Raw genomic sequence first — 10,289 nt, forward strand, 5'->3', positions numbered from 1 at the left:
CAAAAAATATTTGATTAAACTTATATAAAATTTTATCTAAATTTCTTAATTACAAACCAAATAGTATTTTTGCTTAGAGTGAGAAACTAATATTTTAATATTTTCTTGGAAAGAGAAATTCATATTTTAATATTTGGTGAATCAATTGTAATTCTCTATCTTTATCCAACCCCTGTAACCAAAATCTAAATTATTTTAGATTTGTCTAATTCAATGTGGGATGTTTTTTACTTCAATTACATAAATTTTAACCAACCTTCTCATTTGGCCAAGCCAATGAGGATGCTCTAACAAAAGAAAAAGTCCGCTCATGTTTGTTTGTGTGTTCCAAACTCTCCCTTCAAAGTTCGAAGATTCCACACTCTCCCACGAAGTTCACTTCCCCCATCCCAAATAATAGAAAACTCAATATATCATATTATTAAATCAGAGAAACAAATATGTCCACCATTTTGACGCTAAATTCTCCTAAATAAATACCATATTATTAGTTCCTTCTACCTCAAAAAATAATTTAGTCACAAAAATATTTTATAAAATAAACTCATAAATTGATGTGACTTGATATGATATGTCAGATTTTAAAATTATTTTTATACTTTTATTGTAAATAAGATCTAATGTATCACATAAAGTCAAATCAATTTGTGAACTTATTTTTATGAAATCTCTTTATAGTTGTATCACTTCTCCTTCTACCATGAGTAGCATTTTTAGAATTCTAGTCATTAGACCCTCCGGCGTGGTGAATGCTTGGGTGGTCAAATCTTAAATGTTTCATTAAAAAAAAAATGGTCATTATTTTAAAAACCAAAATATATATATAAAGGATGATAATAAAAATATGATCGTGATTGTATTTTTATTATGATCTCAAGGTGCAAGTCGAAACACATTATCCCATGCATCTTAGAAAAAAAAAAGGATTCGTTTTGATAAAACGACACACAGACATATATATACATAGGGAGAGAGCACTTGCGTCGTCCTTCTCTTCAAATAGCAAAATTCCTGATATAGCATCACATTGCATCGTGAATAAGAGTGGCGCAAGATTGACATTAGGCTGCAAGCAAGGGTTATTGATAAATAATAGCTGGTTTTGAGAAAAATATAAAGTTCATGGAAGTCTGGCTCCTTTTTAGTTTCTCATTAATTCATTGCCTTTCAGTGAAAGGAAGCGCGGCATTTGAATATGGCTAGAGATACATAGAACATTGGCTCGCTCCCTGATCTTCCGGTTGATCTCTAGTCCCCATTTATATTTGCAATATGCATTATGATACATTTCACTGTTCACCTTATTGCTACCAAGCCCGAGAAAAATGGTTGGATAAGAAATTACTGGTAGATTCAATTCAATTTTGTTGACAGATTATGAGACCAGTATTCCGAGACAACTGCCCAAAAAGTGAACCTTCTCTCTTCATTAGTTTCGTTGGCTCATCAAACTCCACTAGTTTCCCTGAAATAGAATGGAACGATTTCTTTCAAAAATCTTCAACACTTGATAATTCACTGCACATCTCTATCAACTTTTTCATAATTCTATGATGTCGTTTGTCTAGTTACGTGGACATTAGTATCACCTCCTTAATTTTCTACACCAGCTGTTGGATCCAAGAATTTGAGACATACTAATCTTTTACCACAATGGTCATACAAGCTGATATGATTGTCCTATGTGGTAGTGCATGTCAACAAATAAACTGAAATGGGTCTTATATATGTTAGCTTTAAAAAATAAAATAATAATTTAAAACAAAACTTGGGTGTTCGGCCACCCCCGTCAGTCCATTGCGGCAGACCACTTCTTTTGGGGTTGAGGACCAACCGCCCTAGGGGGGGTGGATAGATCCACACCCTGTGACCACAAATTGTCGTAGCAGCCCTAGGTGGCAATCCTATGTGGCACTGCATGCCACGCAATGACCTGACATGGCACCCATTTTCCCATGTTTTTTCTTATTTTTAGTTTTGTGGCTTAACATTATTTTTTATTTTTTGAAACTAACATGGCACCCATATCAGGTCATTGCGTGGCATGGCAGTGCCACATAGGACTACCACACCAATTTGTAAGGCCTTTTCAAGTTAAATACAGGATTTACCATTAGAAACATAGTTGGCATACACTAATCACTATCAAGGGGACAACACCCCCATCCCCCACCCCTAAAAGAAAAACGAGTAATACTACATGCAGTCATGAAATATGCAAGCGCCACACATTCATCGCTTTGAAAAAAAATAATTAATGTATGAGAGTTAAACGATGATGCTGCCTAGGAAATATTCAATGGATGAGGGTTAGGGTAATTAATGTAACTCACCATCACTGATGGAAAGAACCATTCCGCAATCCATCACTGTTGGTATCCTATGGGCCACCGTAATCACTGTACAATCAGCAAATTCAGTCCGAATTGTCTTCTGCAGAATCATGTTTGCTGCATTATCAATTGATGCAGTTGCCTCATCAAGCACTAATATCCGACTTCTCCTTAAAAGTGCATGCCCCAAGCAGAACAATTGTCGTTGTCCTTGGCTCCAATTTGATCCATCTTCAACAATTGAAAAACAAGTTTTTTTTTTCTAAAACAATTTAGTTGTCATTGGTGAACACAACCAAATGTAGATGCAAATAGTTTACCAAAATGTCAGAGCCTTACCAACAGAGTCTAAGCCCTTTTTTTTCTCCTTCACAGCCTCTTGAAACTGACATTTCTCCAAAACCTTCAAATGAAAATCACCCATTGTTCAATATTCCCAACCCATGAGATAAACAAGCAAAACAAGAATGAGGCAAACCTAATGATTGTACCAAAACAACCAAAGGTGTAAGAGACATGAAGAAGTACCTCCCATATTTCCTTCTCAGAATGTTGAGACAAGGGATCCAAATTATATCTCACGGTACCATTGAAAAGAGTAGGATCTTGAGGAATGATTCTAAAACGTGACTGCAGATCATGAAGTCCAATCGTAGAAATGTCAATGCCATCTACTATAATCTTCCCTCCTTCTGGCTCCACTAGACGAAATAGAGCACTTATGGGAGTAGTCTTTCCACTGCCGGTTCTGCTAACAATACCTATTTTCTACCCTCCTTGAAATGTGCAACTGATTCCACAAAGAACAAGAGGTGTATCGGGCCTATATCTTATATGTTTTAAGGTCAATATTCTCAATTTCTCATACTCTTGGCATGATAACTTTCTGTAATTCTAACATTAAAACCAAATAAATATTTACCTGCAAATCAAGTATCTCTAGTTTACCCAAAGAAGGCCAATTAGTTGGAGGACAACTTCCTTCTATTACTTCTGGGGCCTCATTGGGTATATGCATGTATTGGTTTACCCTTTCTACAGAAATGATGTAATTCGCAAGCGTGCACTGATTTTGTATTGAGAAGACAAAGGAGATGTTTAATGAAAGACCGTAAGAAATTGCTATTCCAATAAACCCTGCAACAAAAGTAGTTGTTATCTTAATAAAAAATCTTCGTAACAAAAATAATTTGATACAAACATTTTGTGCTAAAAATGACTCAAAAGTGAATTTCTAAATTGAAGGATCCATAAAGTAACTGTAATTACAAGAAGATTGCTTGCTCAGACAAAAAAAAAAAAGAAAAAGAACACACTAGAAGAAAGCAATAATGACTACTCTTCAAGGAAAACTACTACTTACCAGAGCTAAAATTTTCAGGAGGAAGTAATACCTTGCACAGTGCAGCAGATGCAAGAACAATTGCACTAATTGTTTCTAATCTTTGGATCAACCACTCATTTGCAGCAAAACTATGGAAGAAAGGACTAGCATTTGTGTCTATTAGGTCAAGATTTTTTGCAAAAAACCAGTCTTCCTCCTCAAAAGCTCTTATAGTCATGGCTCCTGCTATAAACTCTGCTAGATGATTTGCTACCAAGGACTTGGTTGTGCCATTGATACACATCAGCTCTTTTGCAAAGGAAAAATAATACCTCTGTAGATAAAGAATGGCATGATTGTTATACTAACTATTCATATAAAAGAGACTTAAGATAAGATTTCCCCAAGAAAAGAAGGATGCTCCAGTTTTGAGAGCAAGGCATGTAGGCTGTTACAAGTATTCAATTGATTTAATCAGCAGAAAAAATGTCCCCTATTTTCAAGTTTTTTTGCAAAAAAGAAATAATATCCATTGCAGGAAAAGAGAGAGGACAAAATAAACACGCTAGAAGAAATGAATGGATTAGTTGGTAACACAAAAATGCTTACAAAATACAAAACTAAAAAGATTAAGTAACTGAGATTATGTTTAGATTCAAAACATTGTCTTAGATATTTCAAAACATTTTGCCTACCACACACAAAAATGTAACTATTTGGCCCCAACAAAATTCAATTTACATGGTGGCATCCTGACTTTGGCAGATTACATTGCTATTGATTTCAACTTTCAAGTGCTTACAATAAAATCATCTAAAACATCCACGCTGTAACTTTCACTACATGTATTCATCAATTACCTATGTAAATTTCAAAGGATGTTCCTTTGTTTTTATTGAGCCAGCTCATCATAGCTTGGGTACACAACTAGTTTTATTAATAGCATCACATATCACAAGTTAAGGTTTAAAGATTCCTTAAAATGTGAGTAAGAAATGTACTGCATGAGGGAAAACTTAGACCATTGAGCGTTACAAATATACGACAAGTATGTTGTTACCTGCAAGCGAATTGCTAAATAAACCATTACTATGGAGACAAAAAGGACTTGCCATGTAACAACAACCAGTACTCCAAGATTTGCGTAAGCAATAGTGGTTGCCCCAACAGTATATGTAAAGCTGAAAGGAACATCAAGATCAATAATACTTAGATCAGATGAGACCTGTACAATAACAAAAAGATACAACACCTTGTTACTTTCACAAATCATAATCAATCTATGAACACATTTTTTGCTTGAGATGTATACCCAACTAAGTATCATTCCCAGAGGCGTGGAGTCATAAAAAGACATGGGTGCACGAAAAAGGGAGTTCAAAAGCTATGAAAATAAAGATTTTGACGATTGAAGACCCAAATTAACTGTGGAAATCGATCGGCATAGCAAGACTAGTGTTGCGGAAAATCCAATTAGCAAGTAAACCAAGATCAACCGCAATGTGCTGACATTGAGATTTTCCACATTAGCAGCCATCCAAGAGTTCTTTGATATCTGACTAATCACGAATAAAAGGTGACTGAGACTGGCCACGGAGAAGTACAAGAACCCCTTGTTCTGATTGAGATATTGTACATAAGGTTTAAATCCTGCGTCTCCTATTTCTCTTTCTTCTTACTTAATCAATTGATCACCTTTAGATCCTCTAAATTCCTTCTCTCTGTATGTCCTCCTAATATCTCTGGCAGATGTTCCTCGTTCTTCGACAACGGGAACATCAGCAAGCCTATAAGAACCAGCAGTCTCTTTGTGTGCATTGACAAACTCTTGAAATTCTTGGCTTGAGGCCAATAAATCATGATAAGGAGCTGCTTGTAGGACTTCCCCATCTTACATCAGCTGTCAACAGTATCAACGTACTTAGATTGATGTATTGACAGATTTTGACAAGAAATAATATCAATAAACAACAAATTGCATAAATAGAAAAGTGAAATTCAATAAATTATCCATGTTTAGTGACTAGTTTTTCTGATTGGTGGAAACTTAATCTAGAAAAATCAGGGATTCCATCCAATTGGAATGTATGTGCAGAGTGACCAAAAAGTTATAGTAACAAATCTTGTTTTTTTGGGCAATCAGAGTCATCAAGATGGTTTTATAGAGGTGATCCATTATATGTAGACCTCATTGTACAGTGGAGTCTAGTTCACACCGCTCGAGCAGAGTGTCTAGTCGCTCGAGCGAATAAAAGTCAGAGAGTTTCGTTCAAAGATAGCTCGACAGACCGTTCGAGCAAACGCAAGTCAGAGAGTTTGCTCGGCATTGCTTGACACACAGCTCGAGCAGAGGGAAGTCAGAGAGCTTCGTTTGAAGAGCCGCTCGACACATGGCTCGAGCGATTGCGGGAAACAGGTTCGCTTGATGCAGGCTCGACACACCGCTCGAGCGAACATCACTATTTTTGATGTTTTTAGGATTTCCACCATTATGTATAAAAGGGATTTGTTCTTAACTTGTGACTGTTTCAACGTGAACTGTAGCCACCCTATACTATTGTATTGTGATTTCTCAAGAAATAAAAATCCTCTGCATCTCCCGTGGACGTAGGTAATTTTTTGAACCATGTAAATACTATGTTGTGTGTAATTGCTTGTTTTTCCCGTGTTTGCTTTTACTTTATTGTCATCGTTTTTCACAACAATTGGTATCAAGAGCCAATGTTCGGGTCTGAGGAAAAACGATGGCTGGAGAGGAAGTGAAGGTAACAGGTATCGAGAAGTTTGATGGCACGGATTATGGATACTGGAGGATGCAAATAGAAGATTACCTCTATGGGAAGAAATTTCATCTTCCATTGTTGGGGAAGAAGCCGGAGAGCATGTGAGTTGCTGATTGGACCCTGTTGGATAGACAGGTTCTTGGGGTTATTTGGTTAACCCTGTCGAGATCCGTTCCACACAACGTCATCAAGGAGAAGACGACTGCAGATCTCATAACGGCCTTGTCAGGTATGTATGAAAAGCCGTCAGCGAATAACAAGATACATCTAATGAAAAAGTTATTTAATTTGAAGATGACAGATGGTATGTCTGTTGCACAACATCTGAATGATTTTAATACCATCACAAATCAATTTTCGTCTGTTGAAATTGAATTTGATGATGCGATATGTGCACTGATACTATTAGTATCACTGCCAAATAGTTGGGAAGCCATGAGAATGGCTGTCAGTAATTCTGTCGGTAAGTCATAGTTGAAATATAATGATATCCGTGATTTGATTTTGGTTGAAGAGGTGCGCATGAGAGATTCAGGCAAGACCTCAGGTTCGAGTTCAGCACTGAATGTTGACTCTCGGGGAATAGCACATGACATGAACTCAAACAGAGGCAGATCAAAATCAAAGAACAGGGACAAGAGCAAGTCAATGCATGGTCAGCAGGCAACTTGCTGGAATTGTGGCAAAGCTGGCCACATAAAGAAGAATTGCAGAAATCCTAAGAAGACGGAGAAGGATAGTGCTAATGTGGTAACTGAAGAAGTACATGATGCACTATTGCTTGCAGTTCATAGTCCAGTTGATGACAGCATACTTGATTCAAGGGCTTCCTTCCATACATCTTCCCTTCGGGAGATAATGCAGAACTATGTTGCAGGTGATTTTGGGAAGGTGTATCTGGCTGGTGGAGAGGCTTTGAATGTAGTAGGGATGAGAGACATTGACATTGCACTCCCTAACAAGAACAAATGGACCTTGGAGAAGGTCAGACACATTCCTAAGTTGAAGAAGAATCTCATTTCTGTTGGGTAGCTTGATGATTGTGGTCATTTAGTGGTGTTTTCAGATAGCACCTGGAAGGTCACCAAAGGGGCATTGGTACTGGCTCGGGGTAAAAAAACTGGTACACTATATGACTACTGGTTTGAATAATACTATTGCTACTACCGTTACAGAGAGCACATCAAATTTGTGGCATTGCAGGCTTGGCTATATGAGTCAGAAGGGCGTGAAAGAACTTCTATCTAGAGGCAAGCTACCAGAACTAAAGTCAGTTGATCTCAGTATGTGTGAGAGTTGCATTATGGGAAAACAAAATAAGGTCAGTTTCTTGAAGAGTGGCAGAACACTGAAGAAAGGAAAACTGGATTTTGTGCACATGATGTGTGGGGACCTTCCCCAGTGACATCCCTTGGATGTTCTCGTTACTATGTCACATTCATCGATGACTACAGCAGGAAGGTATGAGTCTATTTTTTTAAGCATAAATCTAATGTATTTAATGTGCTCAAAGTTTGGAAGGCCATGGTTGAGACAGAGACAGACTTGAAGCTGAAATACTTGAGGTCTGATAATGGTGGTGAGTATATTGATGGTGGGTTCAAAGAGTATTGTGCAACTCAGGGTATCAGAATGGAGAAGACCATTCCTGGGACACCACAGCAAAATGGAGTTGCCAAACGCATGAACAGAACCATAAATGAGCGTGCTAGAAGCATGAGGTTGTACGCTGGGCAACCACTTAATTTCGGGGCAGATGCAGTTAGCATTGCAGTATACTTGATAAACAGAGGGCCATCAGTTCCATTGGATTGTGGATTGCCTGAGGAGGCTTGGAGCGGGAAAGAGGTCAAATTTTCTCATCTTAAAACTTTTGGCTGTTTTTTTTATGTTCTTATTTATTTTGATGTTCGTAGTAAACTTGGGGCTAAATCAAGGAAATGTTATTTCATTGGCTATGGAGATGAGGCATTTGGCTATCATTTCTGGGATGATCAGGGTCGGAAGATTATAAGAAGTAGGAATGTGATTTTCAATGAGAAGATTGTGTACAAGGACAAGTCTAGTACAATTGCTGAAGCATCTCCTCAGGAGTCTGAATTTGTGAGTTTGGATGACCAACCAGAGGCCACAGTGCAGTGTAGAGAAATGAGTAACGAGGAGAGTGGGTCCAGTACGCCGATTCCTATTATTCCGCATTTAGATCCAGAGCCATCCACTCCTACAGCTGCAGTTCGTAGGTCAGTTAGGACTATTCATCCTCCAAAGCGTTTCTCACCTACTTTGAATTATATTATGTTGACAGATGGTGGAGAACTGTAGAGTTACTAAGAAACCTTGCAAGATGAAAATTCTAACAAGTGGGAGTTGGCCATGAAGGATGAGATAGATTCCTTGCTAGGGAATCAGACATGGGAGTTGATAGAACTTCCATCAAGGAAGAATGCATTACACAATAAGTGGGTGTACCGAGTGAAAACTGAGCATGATGGCAGTAAGAGGTACAAGGCCAGACTCGTTGTAAAAGGCTTTCAGCAGAAACAGGGTATTGTTTACTCTAAGATCTTTTCTCCAGTGGTAAAGATCACAACCATTAGGTTAGTTTTGGCTATAGTTGCTACTGAAGATCTATTTCTTGAGCAGTTAGATGTGAAGACAGCTTTTCTTCATGGAGATCTTGAAGAAGACATCTACATGCACTAACCTGAAGGGTTTGTGGTACAGGAAAATGAAGGTTCAGTTTGCAGACTGAAGAAGAGCTTGTATGGCCTAAAACAAGCTCCTAGACAGTTGTGCAAGAAATTTGACAGCATCATGTGCAGTGCAGGGTACATCAGATGTCAAACAGATCACTGCTGTTATGTCAGGCAGTTTGACAATTCATCCATTATTTTGTTACTATATGGGGATGACATGCTTATTGATTGGTCTAATATTGATGAGATCAATAATATGAAGAAGCAGATGTCAGAGCACTTTGCAATAAAGGATTTGGGAGCTGTAAAACAAATCATTGGCATGAGAATTGTCAGAGACAGAGTCAGAGGCACATTGAGACTCTCACAGGTTGAGTATGTGAAAAATGTACTCAGCAGGTTCAATATGAACAAGGCCAAGCCAGTTGGCACAACCTTGGGCAATCACTTCAAACTCAGCAAGGATCAGGCACAAAATTCAGAAGAGGATCTAGACTATATGAGTAAGGTTCCTTATGCCTCAGTTATTGGTTCACTTATGTATGCTATGATTTGCACTAGATCAGATATTGCCCATGCAGTAGAAGTTGTGAGTAGATACATGAGTAACCCTGGAAAACAACATTGGGAAGTATTGAAGTGGACTTTGAGGTACCTAAAAGGCTCCTCAGAAACATGCTTGTGTTTCTCAGGAGAGGGCTTAGAGGTACGGGGCTATGTTGATGCTGATTTAGCTAGAGATACTGGTAGCAAAAAAAGTACCATAAGGTTTGTTTACACTCTAGGTGGTACTGCAGTTTCATGGGGTTCCAATCTACAGAAGACAATTTCTTTGTCTACTACAAAAGTTGAATATATTGCAGTTTCAAAAGCTGCAAAGGAAATGGTTTGGATATTGGGCATTTTAGAGGAATTGGGTAAAAAGTATCAAAAGGGCACTCTCTACAGTGACAGTCAGAGTGTCATATTCCTTGCCAAGAACCCAATGTTTCATTCCAGGACTAAGCACATTTAGATAAGGTATCCCTTTATACGATCATCATTAGATGGTGGACAATTGTTACTTGAGAAAATTTATGGAAGTAAGAACCCTGCTGATATGTTGACAAAGGGTATTACACTTGAAAAATTGAAGTTGTACACAACTTCAGTT

The 10,289-nt window shown here is 37.9% G+C and overlaps 1 pseudogene; it reads right to left on the reverse strand.

Annotated features, from left to right (window-relative positions):
• Positions 1-1,358: 1,358 nt before the first annotated feature.
• Positions 1,359-5,984, reverse strand: LOC118344865 (annotated as a pseudogene).
• Between the last annotated feature and the right edge of the window lie 4,305 nt (positions 5,985-10,289).

This window comes from Juglans regia, chromosome 16, assembly GCF_001411555.2.
Source record: "Juglans regia cultivar Chandler chromosome 16, Walnut 2.0, whole genome shotgun sequence".
NCBI lineage: Eukaryota > Viridiplantae > Streptophyta > Magnoliopsida > Fagales > Juglandaceae > Juglans > Juglans regia.